This window comes from Spermophilus citellus (assembly GCF_964194105.1).
Source record: "Spermophilus citellus genome assembly, chromosome: 13".
Lineage (NCBI taxonomy): Eukaryota > Metazoa > Chordata > Mammalia > Rodentia > Sciuridae > Spermophilus > Spermophilus citellus.
Genome location: NC_138193.1, coordinates 26,970,238 through 26,996,680, shown reverse-complemented (window position 1 = coordinate 26,996,680; position 26,443 = coordinate 26,970,238). Strand labels below are relative to the sequence as shown.

Genomic DNA, 26,443 nt, shown 5'->3' with positions numbered 1-26,443 from the left:
CCATTGGTGCATAGGCCTATCCACAAGTATGGCTGTATGCTGGACCGGTAGTCAGTGACGGGTATGATCCAATTGCAGTGGTACCAACCTAAGACAGGAGGCTGACGCCTAGAGGTCAGCTCATCCGATGACGGGTAAGGACCATATGTTGTATTGGACAACCTAACAGGCACAGTCCCTAAGCCACATTGCTTCTTGCTTAATTAAACAGAAGGGGGGAGATGCTGAGAGCCATAGCCAAGTAGGAATGATGAATGGCATTTTTGGTTGAAAGGTGATGCCAGCAAGCCATTGAGATGATATGATTGTGTTAAGATCTGCATTCAATTGGCTATTAGATCCCTGCTGTCCACCTTGGCCTGCTACTTTGGAGCTCTAGCGGGACTCCCAGAGAGTTCCCATTGGTTGGGGAAGTGCAGTAGGAGGGATTTCTGCTGTTGGAGTAGGGGTCCCGGGAGGAACCTCATGGCAGCGTGTTCGGCATATTTCCCGGGAGCGTGTGTGGAGTGTGCTGGTGGAGTTCAGAAATAAAGTTTATTCCTGCTTCAGTGGCTCGTGATTTGTGCCTAGCCAGACTGCAGCAATTTACCAGTAGCAACATTCATAGTTGTAATAAAATTCATTTTACATTTAGTCATTTTTAGTTTTTATTTTAAAACACATTCTCCCTAAGCTTCCAAGTTTCATCTCCAAATGTTATCTTTTTTTGCATTAGCCTCCTGAGTAGATGGCATCTTAGGCATGCACTACCCACCATGCCTAGCAAAACTCAGTGTTTATGTCTACAGGAGGCAACAAATGTGTAAAGCACTTATATTTCATTCCTCAAGAGGAAAAACAAAAGCATCCATCTTTTTCAGAAAATAAAAGTAAAATTTTATTGCTATCTTCATGATAACAAATAATTTGCTAAAAAGTAAATCATATAAATGACTCTAGGATTTGCCAAAACTTATATCACATGATTTAGTATTAAGCTCAAAAACCCAGATCAATGACTTATTGACAGTCACAGGCTTTCATGGATAAGAAGCTGATAACTTGGTAAATTTGGAATTCAACTACGCTGCTGCCACTCAATTTTTAAAAACTGTATTCATTTTTTTCTGCAGCCACAATGGGAGAGATATTTTCCCTATTTACTATTTCTGGTAGAATTTCCAAAGCTAAGCCCTGGAATTTCACTTGAAATCACTCCCAAAATACAGGGCCATGGAAAAAACCCAAAGAAGACTCTGAAGAAGAAAGGCAATAAAACATTTAAATACAGTAATGTAAGGCTGACTTCCTTTTCTAAAATCCTACTCTGTCCTGTATCTTTGGATACATTTTCTTATATTTGAAACTCCACTGAAAAAATACACTTTACTTTTAGGGAAAAGCTGAAGCTGAAGTAAGTAAGGAAATATTTTCAAGTTAATAAGCCCAGGAAGAGCAGTGCTGGCTCTAATATAGTCATGACAAATGCAAGGTTAAAGTAAAGACATCCTGACACCTTGGACATTCTCCCTTTCCTATTCTTATTCATTTAAGTACATCATGGATTCTTCAACACCCTAAAGGGTGTGGGTTTTCTTGAACTTTGGGATATTCTTGTTGCATTCATAATTCAGAGAAAATGCAGAGAGGAGAATAAATTCTGTGTTTCCCCCTTAACACCATAACCCAATTTTTAGGCCACCAAAAATCTATGAAATGGAGGTTACAAAAAAAAAAAAAAAACAAAACCCTCATGTTCCAAATGTAAATGAAATTGATATAAGAGGATGTGTCTAAGCCCCAGGACAACCAGTTTTCCCCCCAAGTCTTCTATCCCAACTGTCAATTTGTCCTTTAGGAAGAGATGATCAGGAGGCTTATGGTGTACAGACAATCTAAGAGAAATACCCCTGTGGGTACTAAGTGTCATCTCCAGGCAGTTCTGAAATCTATCACCAGGGAAAAAATAGGACACTGGATAAGGACATGCACCTGGTAATATTTCTGTTGTACTGACCTTTTTATTTCTGTTGAAACATTTATTTTAGCTCACAGTCTCAGAGGAATCAGTCCATAGTAGATGCACTCCAAGAAAGAAACATTGTGGAAGAAGAATGTTCTTACTCACATCCCATGTGATGGGCTGGCTATGAAATAAGAGCTATGAAAATAGTAACACTAAATAAACATGAGAGACTAGAAATAATTGTTTTAGAGTGGGGGCAGTCATGGGTTAAGCTGAACAGAGGAGCATGGTGTCTAACAAAGATGGAGCCCACTCTTGCTTTATAGTGGTACAGATCCAAGGGGATTGGTAGGTATAAGGTTTCAGTGTGGGAGGAGTCTTGTTTTGGTTCTTGCATCTTCACAAAAACACCTTGCTGAAACTGGGGACTATGTCTCAACACGTGAGATTTTGTAAACATGCCAGTTATAAACCAGAACACTTGTCAAAGATATGGTGATAAGATGACTGTGCCTAAGGAAGAAAAAATGAGGCACAAAGATTTTTGTTTTTTTTTTTAAAGCAGCGTTTGATGATTATTCTCTGCTCTTCTCCCATGTGAAACATTAAATTCCTGACAACAAACATTTCAAAAGCATCATCTATTACATAGTGATATGTGACAACTAAGATAATGTGTCAGTTTCAATTATTGCATAAGTAAACATTGCTGATAATCCTGTGAACTGCAGAGAAAAAAATGATATTTTGGAATCTGTGGAGAAAATTTAAAAAAAGAAAGATTTGTTGTCAGTTCTGTGAACAGCTATAGAGAAAACAGGGTCTAAGTTCTGAGATTCTGCCTCTCGTAATGTGGAAGAATCACAGAAAATGAATAACCCTGGGGAGAAAGGATGAGCTGATGTCTGCTGTCAACAAAGTACTTCTCACATAAAGACCATATCTACAAAGTTGGCTTCTCACAGGGTGATGTTGGCGTACTCTGCACAAACTGAGAAGACCTAGGGATACCCAGTGATGGCTCTTTGTAGTTACAGAATGCCCTGGGTTCAAGCTACTTCCTGATATCCCATTGCATGGTCCACAGAGGTCAAAGGGACATAATGGCATTGTAGTGAATTTAGAATAGTTGCTTCCGGAGCTAATTTTATGTAGGACACAGTCCCCCCACATCTGATTTTTTCTTTTACCAAAAAGATTCTACATTTGCTGGCATTCTAAGTATCCTAGCACCTTCCTAGAGTTCTTGTATGACCTGCACTTCAGAGGGTATCACAGGCCCCAGCAGAGCCACCTGGGCCTCACAAACAGAGGACACTCCAGAGTTCTAGAGGCAAGACAAAGTTCTATGCAACTGTGGAAGAATACCACCTCCTTTCTGGTTGTAGGCCTGACTGGGCAATTCACACCCAGAATCCATGATTGAAGAAAGTATCAGGCCCCACCGTGGCATAGAGTGCCAGGAAGTGCAATTCAAATTCTGGGTGAATGATGGCAGAATGACATATTCTTGGCTTTAGGTCTTCTCAGCCAGTTTCTTGCTCATAAAAAACCTTTGAATTTTGGCACAGTTTTACTCTGGCCATCAGGAATTGGCAGAGTTGTCTCCACCCTGCTTTAGTGGGCTACTCCTATATCTTCATTCAGGACACGGAATGCCAATGCACCATATGTCCCTTTTTCACAGTGTGGAAATGCTCCCTCTTCCAGAATTACAAGCTGGGTATGGTGGTATACCCATAATCCCAGCAGCTTGGGGGTCAGAGGCAGGAGGCTCAAGTTCAAAGCCAACCTCAATAACTTAGTGAGGTCATAAGCAACTCAGTGAGACCATGTCTCAAAATATAAAACAGACTGTGGATGTGGCTCAGTGGTTAAGCAACCCTGGGTTTGATACCTGGTATAAAAAAAAGTCACTTATTTCATTATGACTTAGATAGTCCTTCTTATCTTAACTATAATAATCCAAACATTCATAAACAATTAGCTGAACAGTTTGCTTTTAGTGGTCAGAACAACTATTTATTAACTAACATTGGCTTAAATTTCCCTCCTGCCAACAACCCAATGGAATGTGACCCACCTCAGCCTCAGTCAACACTCACTCTTTTCCTATACTCTCCTAAGCACATTCTGGCTTCATGGCAAAGGATTCTTTCATCTTACATCTGAATTTTGTGTGTGTATGTGTGTGTGTGTGTGGGGGGGGTCTGGGGACTGAACCCAGGGCACTACCCAACTCAGTTACATTTCCAGCCTTTTCCATTATTTTGATCTTTCGTGATTTTACTAAATTCTCCAGGCTGACCTTGAACTTGTGACCTTCTTGCCTCCATGTCTGAGTCCCTGGGAATACTGGCATCCACCACAATGCCCACCTGGATAGAAATGTTCCATTCTTTATCAGCTCCCCAATTCCCACCTGCAAAGTATTCTATTTGCTTTTTCCTATGAATATAACAGTGGTCCACTTCATGTTTTGATGATAACCTTCATTGCTCTACCACTGTGGGTTTTTAAAAAACTGACTTATGTTTTTCTTTCCCTTTTCCCTCTATGCCTCCATAACCATGGGGAAAATTAGATCGACCTTCCTATCTTAAGTCAGGACTTAACTTGGTTATGTGTCATTCAGCTCATGTACCACAGGAATCAAGAGATCCAGACAACAAGGGAATTATGACTCCTGACAACGTACAGCTAGAGAAAAGGCTTGGATTACTGCTTTAAAGGCACTCTGTTCACCTGGCAATTAGACTCACAGAATCTGGAACAGGAGTCCCCTCTGTTTCTCTTTTGATAGAAAAGCAACAAAAGTTCCTTTCTCTCAAAACCTTATTCTCATTATTAGGTTACTATTGGAGACAAGGACCAAGCTCTCATTATCAAATTTGGTTGTATGAAGAAAACCGACAGTGACGTGTTCAAGCATTCTTAGGTAGGTCTGGCACTGTGAGTGCACATCCACACTGAGGATACACTGTGGCTGATCATCTCATTGACAGTTGAGTGCGGAGAATTAGAAGACAGGTAAGTTTGCCTCAGGTTGTCCTGGAGGAGCTGTTTCTTTAAATAAAGAGAGGGTCTGAGAGGCCTTCCCAGAAGCTGCCAAGGCTCCTTGGTTTCTGGGATCTCCCGATTCTCTCCCTGAATGTTGTGGGTTGCTCCACCTTGGGTCTACTATAGAAAAAAGGAAACTAAATGCAGTAAAGTGATACCAAATTGGACATCTGAAGAGCTCCCCAAGTGTGCACACTGAGACCCTTGATTCCACACATCTGGCCCCCTATGGGGGAAGAAACCTGATCCCTGTGGACATCTATGGGACCATTGGTGTCAGAGTTGTGCTTCAGTGAGAGTAGGAAACTTAGGAGATTTTCCCCCTGTCAGCTCTGTTTTAAAGGCTCCCTTCTATTGGTCCTAGTTTGGGGATCTCTTCTGGTTGTCTCTATGCTTTTGATTGAATGTTGCTGGCCCTATAAGGCATGGGCAATGCTGCATTGATCTCACCTGCAGACTCTTGAGAAAAATCCTGGCTGAGAGGGCCAAAACTAGGTATAAGCCTGTCCAAAAACAGCTGATGTTTTACTGTAACAATCAGATCACTGAATGACTTTCTTAATTATTATGATCTTGCTATTGGAATTGCTCTGTCAGAGATAGGTAAATAGAAGAAATAATACAAGTGCAGGTATTCACGCAGTTGCATGAGGAGTCTGAGTGGCCTGAAACAAGACAGTGGTGTAGAAAGGCACTGCCTGTGGTGTGCAAGGATAGCAAGACACCAGAAAACAAAAGCATGCCCAGCACTGTTTCTCAGCCCAGTCCCAGGCAGCTGCAGATCAACCCACTGTGGGTCAGAAAAACCAGCCCTATGTCAGAAGAAAAATCCCAGATAAGCTTCTGGGGTTTAGAGAAGTAAGTGAAGAGGATGTGGCCTGTGCCATGTCTTCAGCCTCCTTTGCCTAAGCTGGGAAAAGATACACATACACACACACACAAAAGACATGGGAGGGGTATTGTAACCACTAAATTATGACTTGGGGACAGGGATGGTCTCTGCTTTGGGATTTCAAAGACAACTCATTTGCTCAGAAGATACTCATCCCCAAGGCAGAGCAATTTTCCCTATGACAGTACCCCATCATCCTAAATGTTTAAGAAGATGGACAGCATAAGCAATGGCAAAAAAAAAAAAAAAAAAAACAAAAAAAAAAACAGGTCTGGATAAGAGTAAATGGCTAGAGGGAAGAAGAAAAAAAAAAAAAAACTGTGACCTTTTGGGCCCTGGACTAGCCAGGCTCTAGTGAAGCAGCAGGGCTTATACCCATGTAGATATAAGGTCAGCTTGGATGAAGAGAGGCAAGGCCTCCAGTGCAAACTGCCCCAACTTTTGTGTCATAATCCTATTCCCTAGCACCTGAAAGTACATGGCTCTGAATGAAGTCCAGACTTTTGTACACAGACCTCAGCATATACAATACCCCCCTCAAGTCTCCATTTATGAAGGCATCTGCTTCTTGGTCCTACTGGTTTCTGCAGAAGGAGGTCCCTAAAAATCTCTGTATGGACTAGCAGTTGTTGTGCATGCTTGTAATTCCAGTGATTTGTGGGGCTGAGGCAAAAGGATTAGAAGTTTGAGGCCAGCTTCAGCAAATTAGGGAGGCCACAGAAAACTTGGAGAGGCTCTAAACAACTTACGGAGACCCTGTATCACAATAAAGCATAAAATTAGTGTATATGGCTGAGTGTTTAAGGGACCCTGGATTTAATCCCTGGTACAGTAGTCAATGTGACCTTCATTGGACAGAGTACCCTGCACATAGGAAAGAAGCTCTGATGGGTGGAGGGGGAAAACTGACACACTCCCCTCAAAGCTAATTGATAATTTCTTTAAGGTAATGCCTGGTCAGGACAACCCATTTTTCTGTGTTCTTCATCAAGTTGTGGTGCTGCTCAAACAGAAGTATGGGTGCCAGGTGACTGCTGGGAGGGTAGGGAGATTCAAAGCCACCTTATCAGACAGTCCAAATGTCAATCTCAAAAAACCCATGACACTTTAAATCAACAACCCTGTTGCCAGCAGATTTAATGAGCATGACTCCTCAGAAAGCTTGGAGACTCTTCACAAGTGCTTTTATCTTCAGTAGCCTATCATTGAGCCAGACTGGGGTCAATGATAGGCTACTGAAGATAAAAAGCAGTTCAGGGTCAATGGCCAGTGAATACCTGGATACTCTGTAGTCAAGGAACAACTGATATTTAAAGCTGAGGCCCTGCTGCTAAAACATCAACCAAGAAAGGCAAGCTAATTTCTCTGACAAGAGCTCTCACTGACCAAAAGAAAGAAGGTAAGCATTTACATTGACTCAAAATATGCTCTCATGAGAGTGTAGGCACATGGAGCTATCTTCAAGGAAAGAGGAGTCCTTGCAGCTAAGAACAATGCATTAAGCATGCCCTTGAAAATACTGGCATTAATATAGGCTGTGGGCACACCAAAGCAGGTAGCAATCATACACTATCCTGGTCATCAGAAGATTGACATCTAGGTGACCTAGAGAAATTGGGCTGTAACCGAAAGGTCAAGAAAGAACAAACTCTTTGTTAGGGCCTTGAACCTCAGCTTGAATCAGACCAATGCAAACCTTTTCATACTCAACCTTTTCATAGCTCAACATGTAAGGAACACATTGCATATCCAAAGAAAGTTATATGCACTCTGGAGACCCCAATGAACAAGAAAATAGAAAAGACAAATCTCACCTTAAAAACAATGTGGTCTAAGGCTGGGGTTGTGGCTCAGTGGTAGAGTGTTCACCTGGCATGCATGAGGGACTGGGTTCAATCCTCAGCACCACATTAAAAAATCAATAAATAAAATAAAGACATTGTGTCCACCCACAACTAAAAAATATATATTAAAAAATGGAGTCTAAATTATGTCAAGAAACCCATGTGCATTGTGAATAGGTGTCTTTCAAATGCTCTCCACTAAACAGTATTCATAGCAGCTGGATTAAATAGAACTCACAAAGAAACAGTGTATTAGAGATCCTTCCTTACACCATGATGGGATAACAGAAAATAGGGCAATAGCACAACACCCTCAACAAAAACTTAGTTAAAATAGTATGTACAACCATCAGTCAAAAAAACTGATGTACAAGAACACGTTTCTTCCAGGTCACCTGGAAGAATTGCCCCTCTGTCCCTTCTAGTAAAAATGCAAAAGGAAAAATTATAACAACTGGTAAATACCTTCTATTCGAGGAACCCCTTCACCACCTAGTCTGTGGAGAAAACAGCTTAGAGATATAGTCACCCGTGGTTTTTTTTTTCTTTTTAATAAAAATTGACTGTGGGAAAAATAATATTTGCTGTTCTGCCTCTATGAAACCTACACCAGGGTATTCCTGTGTTCTTCAGGGTATCCAGCTGCTCCCAAAAGAGCCTCCATCTCCAAAACTCAATGATTTATTATAAAAAACTCTAGGATTTATTATAAAACTTACTTTAAAAAAAATTCTCCCTTTCCACCTTTGAAACCATGAGAGGAGAAAGGTTAACCCTCTTCTTGTCCTAGGTCAATGATCCCTCCTTCAGCTCTTGCACCACAGGAATGAAAAAAATCAAGAGTTCAGGGCTGACACCAGAAGATCTAAGATGTGACTACCTCTTAAGAATAACTCCTGATAGGGCACAGTTAGAGTGTAGACTTTTCGTTAAAGGCACATTTTCCCCTAGAGTAGTTAGAATCACAGCCTCTGGGACAGGATTCCTCTCTGTTTATTCTTGAACAGCACAGCAATAAAACTTATTTTTTCCATTTCCTCAAAACTTTTTCCTTATTATTGGATCAGCAATGGGGACAAGGACAGAAAGCAAGTGCTTCTCTGTGTAACCCAGAGATGCTTGCTTTCCTAGTATGTCAATGCATCTTTAAAATAAAATTACTTGTTATCCAAATCTGAATGACACATATGACAGTGTACAGTATCACTAAAAATTATACTCTCAAAAAGGTCATTAAATTCACCATTCCATCAAAACTAGAAACAAAGATCCCCCATTTTTCTGGTCTCATGGAGGGCCCTAACATGCTTGATGTGAGAAGAATGTGACAGCAGTAGAGGAGGCTCATGAGAGAGAGCAGGCCTCATCAATATCATTTTATAGGTTCAAAAGTTGGCCTCAGTTTACAACTTCTTCTTTTGGAGTGGCTAAAATCCACCTGTATCTTGCCTCTTAGGAAATATCGTCTTTCTACTACTATTGATAAAATACATAACTTAGCCAGGCACAGTGGCAGATTCTTATAATATCAAAGGCTTGGGAGGCTGAAGCAGGAGGATCATGAGTTCAAAGCCAACCTTAGGAAATTAGAGAGGTCCTAAGTAACTCAGTGAGACCCTGTCTTTAAATAAAATATAAAAAGGGCTGGAAATGTGGCCCAGTTATTAAGCACCCCTGGGTTCAATCCCCAGTACCAAAAACAAAAAACAAAACAACAACAACAAAAAACTTAGATGGGCATGGTGGCACATGCCTATAGTACCACTGGATCAGGAGGTGGAAGGGGGAGGGTCACTGGGTTCCAGGCAAGCCACAGTAACTTGGTGATGCCCTAAGCAACTAGCAAGACTGTCTCTAAAATAAATATGAAAAAGGGCTGGGGATGAGGCTCAGTGGTTAAATGCACCCAGTACCCAAAACAAACAAACAAAAAACATAGCTCATAAAAAATGAGCTGGAAATTAATGAACATGTTTTTCAAATTGACAAACTTGGAGAGGGGGGTGTACGGGTGGGTTGAACACAAACATGCTAGACTTTAGGGAAAAGTCAGGTCATCCTGCCAAATAGGAAATTCTTCCCATAAATATCCCTACCATGAAATACTGTGTTGTACCCTTGTATCTGCATGAAGTGAGTTTTGCCCTGGAAATACCCTGGAAATAACAATTTAGAAATGATCTTCCTATTTCTTTGGAATACTTTAATTTTCCTTCACAACTCTGAAGATCCAAAGAACAAGGATCATCTTTGCCTTTTCTTTCATTACTAGAAGATAAATGGCTGACAAACAATGTGTCTGCAAGGAATTGAAGCTAGAGTTTGGGGAAGATAATCCCAATGCCCCAATCCATTATGTCCTTAGATGAAACCTACACCAGTGTATTCCTGTGTTCTTCAGGGTATCCAGCTGCTCCCAAAAGAGCCGCCATCTCCAAAACTCAAGCTGCTCTGTAGAAGGAGAGGAGTACACAGAGCCTGATATTCTCTAGGAACTCTAAGGGACAAAGCACCTGTAGGGACCTATGTCAGTCTCATGCAGGTTTTAAAAGCAAGACAAGGAAAAGATATTGCAGTGACTGAGGAAATTTCACCTTGTCAAGTTTCCTAAGGGGAGACACAACAAAAACACATCCTAATATGGCAACTGTGCTAGGGAGGATAAATGGAGAAGAGGTACAAAAAAGATGTTTAAAATCCGAGTGTCAGGTGATTATACTCTGCTTTCCTGTCATATGAATATTCATTTTTAAAATGTCATAAATAACTCAATAAAAATGAATTAAAATATTTTGTCATTTGAAATGTAGCATAGGCAAATATGTAAAAAGTAGTGAACTGAATGGAGGAATACAGCATTTAGAAAGAGCAAGCTCTCCACAGATTTGGAAAGCATGGTACAGAATGGATGACCTCACTGTAGAAAAGAGTGTCAAGGAATGCTACAGACCACAGCTACTCCAAATTTGAATCTCTTACATGGGTCAGGATTCTCCCAGGATCCCCTGCCTGTCTTCATCACCCATTCTGGGCCAGTGTGAGGTATAGAGAAGGAGCTGCACAAAGATGACTCAATTGGGCACAGGATAAAACAACCAGGGCCCTGGCTGCCAGTCCAGCCTAACCATAAGGCCTCAAAAAACAAAACACTAAGCTGTCCTAGCATTGAAATGGAATTCAGATATAATCCCTGACCTTAGAAAAGCCCAGGTTCCCACAGCCAGTTCTGGCTGCTTCCAAACAACACTAACCATGGGCAGACATAACCATTTCCTGGTTTCTGGTGTGTCCAGGCAACATGTGTACAAATCTTCCAGTACCTAAAAGTCAGAGTGACAAAGCCACTCACATATCAGAGAACCTGAAGATGTATTCAGAGATTTGCTTGAGCCAGAGATAAAATCTTCCACATTATGAAGCCCACATCCTATTATCTGACTATGCCTCTGATTGGATAATAATCACCTCATCAACCAGGAGTGAACAAAACTACAGGCTCAGATACCTCTGGCCCCAAGTGGCATGTGAAGAAATCCGAACTCTGGCTACAGAACACAAGACTGCTAGGTTGTTGCGTACAACCCCTTTCAAACACAGCTTCCTACTTCCTACTTTGAAGAATAGCTGAATTTGCAAAGGGACAAGTGAAATTCACCTGGAATCTAAGGTTATATCCATTTACCAATAAGACTATCAATAACATATATTCACAAATGTAAATAATACAGGCAAAATTAATTTTAATTTTCAAGTTTTATAACCTTTGTGTTTTGGTAGTGCATGTGCATGTGCGTGTGTGTTTGAATCAAGGGGAAGTTTGTCGCTGAGCTATATCCCCAGTCTTTATTAAGATTTATCTTGAGACAGGGTCTCACTAAGATATTGAGGCTGACCTCAAATTTGTGATACTCCTGTTGCACCCAAGCAAATGGGAATACAGGTATGAGCCACCACACCCAGCTCATCCTCTCATAATTTCAAGAGTGAGTCTGATCTCTACAAAAGGAGACAGCACTGTCCATGAAACTGAGCCACATGTGTAACTTTGAAATTGTAGTGGTCGCATAAAAATTAAAAGAAACAAGTGAAATAAATTGTAATAATACCTTTAACCCAACATATCCAAAATATTTTCATTGTAATATGTGACCAATATAAAATTATTAATTAATTTTACATATTTTTGGTACTAAACCTTCAAAACTCACTCTATGGTTTAAGCTTCTATGACTTCTCAATACAGACCAGGTACATTCAAAGTGTTCCACATCCCCAGGTGGCAAACTATAATGGGGGTTTGTTGAATAGCTATCAAGCATAATAAGCCACCCTCAAGCTTAACAGTTTATGATTGAAATTGTTAAATCACCTTAAGACATATGTAGGCTGGGCTTATCTAGGCTATTCTTCTAGACTCAGTTGGGCTCCATCAGTCCTATGTTCTGCAGTTTAACTTGGTGGATCTGCTTCTGGGGGACAGTTGGCAGTCCCCTGGGGCACTTTCATTCTCCTCCTCATGGCATCTTATCCTTCATAAATCTAATGTAGGCTTGTTCCCATGGAGTTAGTGGGGTTTGGAAAAGGAAAGACAAAAGCACTGAAGACATTTTTAGGCAGAGGAATAAAACTGGTACATTTCTATACTCACTGCATTCTGTTGGTGAAGTACATGAGCCATTTTAGATGAACAGCTCAGAAGGAGATTATGCCACTCAAAGGGAACAGCTATAAAAAGAACAATGCCAAGGAGGTGGATATTATAAAGCATAAAGAAATGTAGCTGTGTCTGCAATCCTTCATTCTGTCTTTCTTTTCAGATGAAGTCTGAGTTTTCCAAATGAAGAAAACTTTCCCAATTCCACAGTAACCAAAAAGCGACTTAGTGAAAACCTTTCTCACATGAAAAAACAATAAACAAACAAACAAATAAATTAAAAAATAAAAATAACAACATTAAAGGTCCTGTAGAGACAACTCAGTACTAAAGCCCTCTTACACTGAAAAAAATAAGTAAGTAAATAAATAAAAACAAGGCCACTTACCAAATTGGGGCCAAAATAAAAAGATGTAGGGAACCACCCAAAGACATAGGACATAGATAAATTTCTCATAATATTAAAATCCATAAGATGAGCAAACATGTCCTACTCTAAAACAAAAACCAAATGCTACAGTTATTCTAAGATACTGAATTTTGGGCAAATCAATCATATTTAACATTTACATTCATATACAATGTGCATACAAAACATACAGAAAGCATGCATGTATTTGTATAAAAGCATGCATTTATACAGATGGTTTATTATATAAATTTTTTAAAAAATATATAAAATAAAGTAAATAGTACAATATACCTACCACCTAGATGCAGCATCTGCTCATTATGTGCCATTTTCCCTTCCCCTGTGTGCCTACCCACTCCCCAGCCAAACCCCACCTTATTTACTTTTGGGTGAGTTCATGTGTACACATATTGAATATAACAAATATTAACCGTGTTGTTTTGACAAACACACCAATAAAACCTTACAGTGTTTAAGCATAGAATATTTAAAATATTTCAAGAAAAATATCTGTGGATATTCCCAGTCAAGTTTTATCCCCCCACATGCAAGTTACTGTTAGAATTTTTGAACCATACATTTGTTGTGCCTGAAATCATATAGAAGTGTACCAGCATGATTTTAGGTCTAGCTGTATCAGCACACAATGTTGGTGAGATTTAACTGGGGTGTGTGCTTCAGTAACATGCTCCTTTGTAATGCTGAGCAGTGTGTTATTGTGTGAATGCACGACAATGTGTCATTTCACTTCAGTATTACAAAACATCTAGGTTACTTCCTGGTTTTCACCATTAGAACTGGAGGGCCTAAGCACTTTTTAAAAAAATACCTGTTTTATTCATTTTAATTTCTTACCAGTATTTAAATGACATAGCTATTTATTTTCACCCATTGCTCTATGGATTACAATATGTATCTTAACATATCATAATTTTATAGTTATTATAGTATCAATTTAATAATTAAAATATTAATATAATAATATATTAGACTGTTTTTCTTCTATCCTTTAGCATAAGAATCATAAGTGCTGTATTGCACAGTATAAATTCCACAATATAGTGTTATAATTTTTGTTCTATATCATCTTAGGTTTCAAAGAAATTAAGAGAAAAATGTATTAATGAATGTTAAAGAGAATTCACATGAAGCTAGATAATATAATATTCTCACTTGTTTCACCCACAAGTATTGTAATCATCAGTGAAGAATGCCTACAGGAGATACTCCTACACTATTTGATTGGTGACTTTGTATTGTGTATAAATCCCCTATATATTTAAAAAAATATGTTTTAGTTGTAGATTAACATAATACCTTTATTTTATTTATTTTTATGTGGTACTGAGAATCAAACCCAGTGCCTCACACATTCTAGGCAAGCACTCTACCACTGAGCCACAACTCCAGCCCCAAAGCGCCTGTATTTATTTGGAATTTTTCTCTAAGGATGATTTGTCCCTACTTTGTTTTCTTCCTACCTTCCATATGTTTTATTGAATGTTAATTCATTGATATTTGCTTTACTTGGGTGAGAGCAAAGCAATGTGATTATTTATTCTGTGTCCCACATCTTTAAAGTTTGAGTCATGGAGGGACTTTTTAATATTTTTTTAAAAAATATATATTCAAAACTTTAATTTATTTTAAAAGAATTTTAGTATCTTCTAGCACAAGATATACTGGTTTGTGTTCCATACTGCAATTCCAAAATTTTACACTAAAACCAAATAGGGATTATTTCACACAAGGGAGGCTGATTCAAAATTCATATAACCACGTAATCCATCACACTAACAAGTTAGAGAATAAAGAATTGTTCATATCAACAGTTACAGAAAATTCCAAGGAAAGAAAAGGGAGAAAAAGGCATTCAGTTTAAGAAAGAAAAGGTAAAACTGGTTTTCCTTTTTTTACACAGATGGCATAATTATTTATGTAGAACATCAAGAAAATAAATCTAAAGGTCCTGAAACAAGATTATAGCAAATTTGTAGAATAAGAGATTAATACACAAGTCAATTGTTTTTCTGTGTATCTGTGAAAACTTGCATTTGAAATGAAAAAAACAATACCACTTTCAGAACACCAAGAAAAAAAAAACATATGAATCTGACAAGTTGGTATAACAGAATATCCAAATTTCTGGAAAAATAACTAATTAAGGGGCTGGGGTTGTGGCCCAGAGGTAGATGCTCACCTAGCATGCAAGAGGCACTAGGTTCCATCCTCAGCACCACATAAATGTAAAACAAAGATATTGTGTCCACCTAAAAAAACTTAAGAATAAATATTAAAAAAATAACTAAGATGTAAGTTAGCCTTCACAGATAAGAAAATTCAATATTAAGATATCAGTTACCTCCAATTATAATAAATGAATTGAATATAATTATGATAAAAATCTTTATAAGCTGTTTCACAAATACCAAAAAACTTGATCCTAAAGGCTATATGGAAAAGCAAAGCATGCAGAATGGTCAACAATACTGTAGAAGAAACTTACAGATGGACACATCTGGCTTTAAGGTTCACTATGAAGTTACAGTCATCAACATAGTGATATATTTGGTGAGGAGTATACAATAGATTGGTGGAACAGACTGAAAACCTAGAAATAACTTAAAACAAACATAACTGTTCATTTACAAGAGATAGCAGGAATTTCAGTGGAGAAAATATAGTCTTCAGGGGCAGGGATGTGGCTCAAGTGGTAGCTCGCTTGCCTGGCATGCGTGCGGCCCGGGTTCGATCCTCCGCACCACATACAAACAAAGATGTTGTGTTTGCCGAAAACTAAAAAATAAAATACTAAAAATTCTCTCTCTCGCTCTCTTAAAAAAATAGTTTTCACAACAAATGTATGAATACCTTGAATTATGATATATTGATATATGATTTATGCATCTGTATCTACATTTGTTTATATATGTACAGATTTTATATATGTATAATTTTTACACACTTATATAGTACTACATAATTGCATGGTTTAAGCATATTTCCTAAACAGAACTTCATACAAAGAGACATAATAATGAATTATATATAATGAATTACATATAAATAAGTCATTAATTATGCAATGATGTATAATATGATTATATATAATTTATACATAAATATAGAATATTCTATAAGGTTTTTTTAACCCACACACAAGTTAAAACAATAGTGTTTTCTGGACCCATTGTAGTTAAGTGGTGCAGTACTTATTTAGCTTGTGCAAAAACCCTGTGTTTGATTACCAGCAGGGCAAAATCTATAATACTCTAAAAAATAGAAATTAAAAAAAGACTATTCTTTTTCTTTCATTAATTGTAGTGATGGGAATTAAACCTGGGTTCTTGCACATGCCAGGCAAACTTCTCTACCACTGAGCCACATTCCAGGCACAAATCTATATTTCTTTTTGGAAGATCATCTAATACCACTCTTTCTCATATTTATTCTATACCATTTGTTATTGTTAAAATGACCTTTTTTCATATCTTAAGTAACATTCTATTATCCTTACTATTATGATTATTTTCTTGACATAGGCTGAGAATTCTGCGTGGCCAACCACAACCTTGTAGGGCTTCATGCATGTGCATTGTAGTGCTGCCTGTTTACTTCATCTAGGGTCTACCCTTGGTCTCCCTGCACTTCAGTGTGCTCAACCTCACCAGGTGCTCAGTTCCCTGGCCACCTCAGCCTACTGGCTCCTCCTGCCTTGGCTCTCCTACCTGCACCAGGGCAAAGGGCCTATGGCTGCATCTAGCACACTAGACACAAGACTATGTGGGGGAATAACAAGAATCCATCTTCTTCTCATAGCCATGTTTTCATAGAGAAGCAACTGAGCAAACTCAGCTGCATGAGAGGGGAGCCACATGCCACTCAACATGAGACAGAACAAACCCTGAGAACAAAGAACTTGAGCATAAATAAGACCCAGGGGGGCTGGGGATGTGGCTCAAGTGGTATCGTGCTGGCCTGGCATGCGTGCGGCCCGGGTTCGATCCTCAGCACCACATACAAACAAGGATGTTGTGTCCGCCGAAAACCAAAAAGTAAATATTAAAAGTTCTCTCTCTCTCTTAAAAAAAAAAAAAAAAAAGGTTTAAAAAAATAAATAAATAAGACCCAGGGTGTAAATGTACACACTGACTAAAGCGCCAACATACACAGACTTTATACTTGTTCATTTTATTTCCAATTCTCTCTTAAAATCCAATATCTGCAATTTTGCCAGAATGGTTATCTCCAATACATTGTAAGTATATGAAATCAAAATCAGCCGTAGGTTCTTAACAGAAAAATCTGACCTCACCTTCTTTAGCCTCAATTTTGGTTTCTCTTTTAAAATGACAACTTGGTGTTTCAAACAATAGAAATGTGATTTTTTTTTTTAAAAGGTCTACAGAAGTGTGATGTTAAACTAGCCAAGAAATTACCCTCTCCTGAGGCCAGGCAACATGGATTTCATCTAGTTCATTATATAGTTCCACAAAGCCTAAGAATAATAATATAGAGTAAAAAACAAGTGTTTGGTCAGTTTCAGCTATTTTTTTTGTTTATTTGTTTGTTAGTTGATACTGAGGTTTGATCCCAGAGTTACTTAACCACTGAGCCACATCTCCAGCCCTTTTAATTTTTTTTTTTTCTTTTACTTTGAGACAGGGTCTCACTAAGTTTTCAGGGCCTCACTGAGTTGCTGAGGCTGGCCTTGAACTTGTGGTCCTCCTTCCTATGTCTCCCTTGTTGCTGGGATTACAGGTATGTGCAACATGCCTGGCTTTCAGCTATGTTTTGAATCAAGTCTAAACTGCTAAAGTCAGTGGTAAAGTTAGACATTCTATAAATGTCTCCCTAAAGCAAACATTAATGTCTTAATGTGTGAAAATAACTAAAGCAACACAATGAAATAGAAGAGGAGGCTGAACTCAGACGTTTGCAGGGACAAGTCCATTGGGTCAACTTAGCTCTACCCTGTTTCAAAATTAAAAACTTTTTAAAGGACTGGAGATGTAGCTAGTGGTAGACTATATCTGGGTTTAATGCCAGAACCAAAAGTGAACATGGAATAAATATGATTTTAAAACAGAGAAAAAGATGTTCAACCATGTTAAACACTTAACAGAAACTAGTGTAGGGAGACCATCACTAGTTCTAAAATAAATCTAAAATAGAAAACATATGTATGTGTGTGTGTGTGTATATACATACACACACACAAACATACATACACACACAAATATATATTTATGTTTTAGTTGTAGTTAGACATATACCTTTTTAAAAAATATATATTTTTAATTGTAGTTGGACACAATACCTTTATTTTATTTATTTATTTTTATGTGGTGCTAAGGATTGAACTCAGGGCCTCACATGAGCTAGGCAAGTGCTCTACCACTAAGCCACAACCCCAGCCCCAGAAAACATATATTTTAAAATAATCAGTTTCTCAGTAAAGTTGGCTGATGCGAAAGCCAACAAAAAAAGTTTGCTCTGACATACTGAACAAGAAAAAAGTGAATAAACCGCAAATAAATATTCTTTTTTCCTGAATGCAACAGAAGACAGATATCAGAAGGCAAAAAACTAACCTGGCCCTGAGCTAAGGCAGACATGCAACCATATGTGGTCAGGAGAAAGATGGAGGGTTTAGTTTGTCAGAGGAGAGACATTAAGAGAGTTGTCATAAAGGTGAGACCAGAGAGTGTTCTGGAATGCAGGGACTAGAAAGCTCTTCCTATGTGGGAAGGAGCACTTCTTAGACGTGTGACTCTGTCCTTATTGCCACTGCACTATCAGGAACCTGAGCTTTCTCAGTCCATCTTTTCATTGTCCAATTTATTCCTAGTATACCACCCCTAGCAATTTGATTTAAATATTGCATCAAGTATATTAATGTAAAGATCTTTATTTCAGGCTTGCGGCCATGAAACAGTCTACATGCAGTGCAAGACACAAGAGAATGTCAAACACACACACACAGGCACAGAAAGCTGAGACTCACTGAGGCCAATACTTTACCTCCTCACAGGAGATGTGGGTGACAATCAAATTATAAACAAGAGGCAATGTGGTGAAGACCTTTTGTAGCTAAGAGAGGTAAGAGTAATGTGAGGCTCTCAGGTATTTTTGGAATTCAGCCAATGGTAAAAAATACATTTTGTATGAAATTCAAGTACACACCTAAACTCATTGAAAAATTGAAATTAAAAAAAAACCTTATACTCACAAAACGTTGTGGTCTCTGATGTATTATTTTACATCATATTCTCTTCAACTAATAAGTAAATCCATGAAGATCAACTGAATTTACCCTGCCTGTAAATTTTAAAATATTTTCTTAGAAGACTAATCTATTTTAATGGCCGGCCCAGTCCTTGATGCTGGACTCAACAAGCCTTCCATCTCTCCTCTGGAATGTGTTGGGATGGGCAATATGACATTTTCCCTTGAGAAACCTCCCAATCTGAGTATTTCATGTTTGTTTCCAAATATATCTCTTAAGTTCTATGGCTGACAAATCTTGCAAACCTACAAATAGCTCTAATATTTACGATAAATTTGCATTTGATCTGTGTGAGAATTTAGTTCTGAAGCCAATCTTATTTTGGAGGTCACAGAAGGGAGTTCTCTGTTACATCTCATATTTTTTGTTTTGTTTTTGTTTTTCTAGTAACATTGTTTTAATATTGCTGCTGAAGCTATTTTTCCTCAACACATCTTAGGTATTTTTATTGCATTTCTCATGCAACACTTAGGAAATGATGATGTTCACAGTTGAAGAAAATCCCCAGAGGATGCATCTGAGGTCATTGCTGTCCATTGAGTCCACAGGCTTCTTGACAAGTAATTATCAATTGTGAGCAGAACCCTGAGCTCCTGGAATATAATTTTGCTCATTTTTAAATTAAAAATAAGTACTCATACTTTACAAATTTGTGAAAATAAAATGATATGTGTACATGTAAGTCCTAATACAGCAGGTAAGTGATAATGGACCCACAGCTGCATCCACTAGGCTACTTGTCTTATAATTCAAGAGAGAAAATTTATGGGCTGGGGATGTGGCTCAAGCGGTAGTGCACTCGCGAGGCATGCGTGCGGTCCAGGTTCGATCCTCAGCACCACATACAAACAAAGATGTTGTGTCCGCCGAAAAACTAAAAAATAAATATTAAAAAATTCTCTCTCTTTAAAAAAAAAAGAAAGAAAGAAAATTTACACTTCTGTTTTTTGCTGTAAAGAACACTTTAGCGGTATACATTAGAACAGAAAGGTAGTTTCTGTAGTTACAAGTAATGCACAAGTATGGACAACAGAGTGGACAGGGAGACAAGGAGGGCACAAAGGGGGGTTATGTATGTTCATTAATGTTCTGTTTCCTTATGTGTGTGTGTGTGTTTGTGCGCGTGCGCCAGGGATGGTGCTTAACCACTGAGTCACATCCCCTCCCATTCTTATTTTTTCAAACAGGGTCTCACTAAGTTGCTTAGGGTCTCACTAAGCTGGGAGGCTAGTTTTGAATTCCTGATTCATACTCCCAACTAACTGGGATTACAGGCATGTGCTACCGTGTACAGCAACATTCTGATTTTTTTTTTTTTGAGAGAGAGAGAGAGAGAGAGAGAGAGAGAATATAAATATGAATATTTTTCAGTTTCGGTGGACACAACATCTTTATTTTATTTTTATGTGGCGCTGAGGATCGAACCCAGGCCCCGCGCACATGCCAGGCGAGCTCCTTACCGCTTTAGCCACATCCCCAGTCCAACGTTCTGATTCTTAATGGAGACCCTAGCTACAAGGTGTGTCCCCTTTGTGATAATTCATTGATCTATATAATTTTAAAACTAATCCTATTTTTACTTTGCCCAATAAGATCAAAATTAGTTTTTAAAAGTGGTGAAGAGCAGAAAGGAAGGATTTTTAAAAAGGACCAGGGAACAATTTAGGGTTATGGACACATTAATTATGATGAATGTGGTGATGGTTTCATGAAAGGATATATATGCAAAAGATAAAAGTATATACCTGAAATATGTACAGGTTATTATATGTCAATTATACCATAAGAAAGCTAAAAAAATTGTATGCATCTAAAGCTGAGGTAAGAAAGGAAACACACATTCTTCAATAGTTAAACTAATAAAGAGCCTAAGAATTCATTAACTAATAATCAGTCTCAATAATTTGGAGAAGGCAAATTTTATGAAAAGGAGAGTATAGAAAGACAGCCTTAGGCAAAAGAGCAAAATTTAAACATATTGAAAGTGAACACATGCACAGAGTGTCAGCAATGTCAAATTTTCATGCTTTTATTTTACTATTTTATTTTTTTAAATATATTTTTAGTTGTAGATAGACACAATACTTTTATTTATCTATCTTCTATTTATTTATTTATTTATTTTTATGTGGTGCTGAGAATTGAACCCATTGTCTCACACATGCTAGGCATGTGCTCTAACACTGAGCTACAGCCCCAGCCCCAAATTTTCATGCTTTTAAAAGACAAATAAAATTTAAAGAACTCAGGTTAAACTTCAGAAAAAAAAATTATGTATCAATTATACATATATATCTGATATATATTTATATATTTTCTCAAGGCTGCCTCATCTAATGTTGATATACTTTCTGGGAAACACTGTGAGTCATTGTAATTCATGTGTATGCATGCTTTAAAAGGAAATATATAGACTGGGGTTGTGGCTCAGTGATAGAGTGCTTACCTAGCATGTGTGAGGCACTGAGTTTGATCGTCAATGCCACATAAAAATAAAATAAAAGTAAAGGTACTATGTTCATCTACAACTAAAAAATGAAATATGTAAAATTATCACAAAATTTAAATTTATGGAAGCAAACAAAAACCTCAATCATACCATGTGTAGATGATAATGCTGTAAATCACTGTAAAGTAATTTTTTATTTTGCATTCATCCTACAGAGCACTGATACCTACATGGTACACTACTACATACCTAGGTTATATGTGATAACTGTCACTGTACATGCAGTCTATCACCAACCAAAGGGTCATTGTGTCACACATGGCTGTATGCTATAATGTTACAGCAGTCAATGTACACCTCATAAAAGATGAATAAATAGACCTGTTGATCTAAAGACAGAACCTTTAAAGAGACACTTGCAATTTAGACAATGATAAGTTACAAGAGTTTGCACTGCAGGAAAGTAGAAAAATGGCATCGTTTCCAAAGAAAGCTGCTGGGAAAATGGGGTATCTGTGTGACTGATAATAAATGCAATTCTAGCCTTTCCTCATATCACATGATAAATCATTGTTCTCTGACACTTAAATACAAAAGCAAATCAAAACATCCAAAAATTATTATAACAAAGGGAGTTACAGGGTGGACACGGTGGTACACATCTATAATACCAGCTTTCCTGGAAAGCTAGGACAGGAAGATAGAAATTTCTATGGCAGCCTGGGCAACTTGGTGAGACCCTGTCTTATTATACGTCAATTATACTTCAATAAAGCTATAAAAATTATATGCATCTAAATATATAAATTTCAAATAGGGTTGAAATGTAGCTCAATGGTAGCACTCCTTTGGTTCTAATCCTAAGAACCAAAACAAGGGAGTTATTTTCAAAGTTATACAAAACAACATGTTAAAAAATAATAAAATTGGGCAACATTAAAATAAAAATTTTATTCATCAAATGCTACCATTAAAAGGTAAAAAGAGAAGTGACACAGTGGATGAAAATAATTCCCTCACATATAACCAAACATTTTTAATAGGGAAGAAAAAGACAGGACCAAAAAAAAAAAAAAAAAACCGACTTGAGTGATTTATAAAGGAGATATCTCAATAGTTAATACTGATAAAAAGTCTCCAAAAATCTTAAGGAATCTTAGAGTAATGTAAAAAAAAAAAGTCACATCAGCTAGATAAAATTAAACAATAATAAAAAAAAACATGGAATAAATGGATTATGAACTAAAGAGAAAATGTAATTTGTGCTTACAGAAACTGGCTATGAAGATACATGATACACCATCAGCAGAGTGCATGTGTGAACCATAAAAACATGTGAGGACCCAGCAATTCTGGTCAAAACAATTGAAATCTAGAGGGAGGGGAAAGTTTTCTCTGGTTTGCATCTTAGGAATAAATAATAATAAAGTGGGGAAAAATGATTTCTAGGACCCAGACACATTTTTGGTCACATTACATTCAGTTTAACCACAGAAAACATCAGATAAGTATTAGAGAGCTGTCTCATCCATGTGATACTTCATGTGTATGCAGGCTTTCAAAGGAAATATTTATAATTTACCAGAAAATTAAAATTTACAAAAGCAAATAAAAGACTCAATCACACACACAATGTGTAGATGATAAAACTCATCCTTCTACAGATTATCATTTTCCTCACAGTTAATTTCCAACATTATCCATCAAAATTTCAGCATGCTTTCCTTTTAGTGAAAGAAAGGACAAAACTCCCTACAATTCATCTGTAAAATACATACAAAATTAGCCAAAACCCCCTCTGATTTCTAAGAGCAAAACAAGTAGTTGTCATTACTTGACACTAATATATATTATGAAACTCTAATTGTGCATTAATAGTGACTAAGGATTCATAATAAAAACAAAACCCATAGCTGAATCCACATGTATGTAAATTTTCTATTGTCAAGAGCAATAGAAAAGCCAAATACCAATCCAAAACTTATCAAGAATTACATCAGATTTGAAAGGATGTCCAATCCAATCTAAAACTAGGTGCTGGGGCTGGGAGCACACAGCTCACTGGTAGAGTGTGCATGCAGAATACGCAAGGTCTGGGTTTAAACCCCAGCACCACAATAAAAGGCAGATGTTAATGGAGGATAATGTTGGAAATTCAGCAGAATAGAAGACTCCTGCCTCTTCCTTTCTCTATGGATACACTGTTTCCATAAATATCTACATGTTTCAAGACCTTAGACAAAGTCAGGTCACAAATGAGTTGAGACACTTAGGAAAGGAAGATTGGGACCATATATATATCTGAACTCTAAAGTTTTCTCTGGTTTGCATCTTATTTACCTAGTGCTGAGAGAGGAAGGGACCTCATACATATACACAAGTATCAAGACCACTTTCATGAGTGGTCTGGGACCAGGGATGACAATTAGTTAAATCTTGAAGGTTTTAGTTTATCCATAGAGTTGACTCTCCATCTGTCAGCATACTCTGCCAACTGCTGTCTAGCCAGAATTATAAAGTTAAAAAGGGAAATATAGGCTCCCACTAGCAGCCTGAGTGGGAATTTGGCACTTCCTGGGCTCCCTCCCGCAGTTCACTCTAGTAATAACTCCAATTCTTCTTAGGAGTCTGTCCAGGCACTGAGAGCCTCAACTTTAACACCTTTTCTTCCTGGGGTTTCATCCTAATCTTCTGTGAGCAAAGGTAACTGAGCATGTGTAAATCTCCATAGATCATAAACAAGTGGTTTTACTTTGGTATGCAAGTACTCCTTAGGGCCACAATCCCCACCAGTAGTGAAGAAAAGGGGTTAAAAACCACAGATCTCAGAAAAAGTCACAGCACACTCTTCTAGTGGCAACTTGACAGACTGGATTCTAAATTGCATTAGGGACTTAATGCACCAATCAATAGCAGACCTCCTGCAGCCTGAACAGTGTTGTTAAAGTGGCTATTATCAAAAAGTTGCAGGATAACAAGTGCTTCAGAGTACAGACATATGAGGAAAACAAAACCCTTATAGAATGTTGGTTAGAATATAAATCTTGTACAGTATTTTAAATAGCATAAATATTCTTCAAAAAACTAAAAATAGAGCTACCATATAACCCAGTAACAATAATTCTGGGTACATATCTAAAGGGATTGGAATCAGTATGTCAAAGAAATGACTGTACTCTCATTTTCATTGAAGTGCTATTCACAGTAGCTAATAAAAGAAACAATTGAAATGCCTTTTAGATGAAAGAAAGATCAGGACAGGACATTCAGTTATTTTCTGAGAAGCTCCACCCTCACAATACCAGCTATTCTCTAGGAGCACACGACCCAGGGAATGTGTACACTAGACACTCCAGGAGGATTTAGACAGGGGATTGCGGCACTTTGTGTCAGGCATTTATGAAACCCAGGGCCAAGAAAAGATGGGAGGATGGAGTGTGGACACTTCACACAATGAAGTCTACAGAGGAGAATCTCAACTCAAAAAAAAAAAAAAAAATAGTGGTAAGTTTTTGTGCTTAGGAAAGAGAAAGGGAAAAGCACACACATTTTTTCCCCCAAATGCTCAAGCAATTTTCTGCTCTCCTCTCATAAAAAACAAAAACAAAAACAAAACAAACAAAAAACCCCTCAAAACAGAACACAAAATCTTTAAAAAGTGCCATTCAATACTTGGAGAAAAATGTGTCTATTTAAAATGTAGCATGGGAAACAAATAGTTCACAGACTGGAGAGGAGAATTCGGCACTGCCATGCGGACAGGGAGCTGGAAACCTAGGAGTTTATCTATAACTTAGGCATTTATAAAGAGCCAGGCTACAGGACAGGCTCCTCTGGGTTGGACGTGCCGTTTCCCGCACATTCAGGAGGCCCAGGAAGTGGGGGAGCTGGAGGTCCCCACAGACCCCAGCTATTCTCACGCAGGAACACCACTCACAGAGGTGGACCCTTCCTGAGGATGGTCCCTGGTCTCACCTCACAGCTGGGGCGAGGCCAGGCTGCTGGCAGGCTGCTGCCCAGACAGGGCTTCAGTCAGGGCCGAGGCGACCACGCAGGGACCCGAGAGGGGGCTGGGTTCCCGCCGCGGCGGACCTGCGCTCCGCTAGGACGGCCAGGGTGGCTGAGGGCGGCGCTGCCCTGAGGAGGACTCGGGACTGCAGACTGGAGAGGACGGGGTGTCCCACCCACCGTTTCAGGTTCCCGTCGCGCCAGTCCTGCTAGTTCCACGCAGCGCCCGGGCTCCAGACGCCCCCGCTCACTCACCATTTCCTGGCGGTCGGGAGCGCAGCGCTCTAGGGTGGGTCTCCAGCGCCTCCGTGGTAGAGCGACGCGGACGGCAGGACATAGGACAACGAAGCTGCAGGTGGACCGGAAGAATGGTGGGCTCCAGAGAACAGCGGCGCTAGATGGCAGAAATCCGTCCCCTCGTCACGGGCTCTGCGCTGGATTGGACAGATCTCACCCACGTGCCCCTGATTGGACAGGACTTCAGGGCCAGCCCCCTCGAACAGAGCCCAGTGAGCCAACGCTCTGAGCGACAGTAGATTGCACCCAACCAAGGATGAATGAGAACAGAACGACAGGTTCTTGGCTCCTGTTTTTTTTTTTTTTTTGTTGTTGTTGTTGTTGTTGTTGTTGTTGTTGTTGGTTTGTTTACCTCCAGTATTAGCGATATAACCCAGGGACTCTCTATCCCTCATTTACATCCCCAGTCCTTTTATATTCTCTCTCTCTCTCTCTCTCTCTCTCTCTCTCTCTCTCTCTCTCTCTCTCTCTTTGAATTTTGAAATGAGGTTTTTTCTGTTTCCCAAGGTGGCCTCTAACTTGGAATGGCCTCTAACTTGGATTTCTGTTGTGCCCCACCATGGCTGACTATTTTCTTTTTCTTTTGAGGATCT

The 26,443-nt window shown here is 38.6% G+C and overlaps 1 long non-coding RNA gene across 2 annotated transcripts in view; it reads right to left on the bottom strand.

The window, feature by feature from the left end:
- LOC308632582 overlaps positions 1–25,959 on the bottom strand; it is a 45,607-nt gene extending 19,648 nt beyond the window's left edge. For both annotated transcript variants that reach the window (XR_014018591.1, XR_014018592.1), the window contains exon 1: positions 25,809–25,959. This is a non-coding gene — a long non-coding RNA (uncharacterized lncRNA). The remainder of the gene's footprint in view (positions 1–25,808) is intronic.
- Between the last annotated feature and the right edge of the window lie 484 nt (positions 25,960–26,443).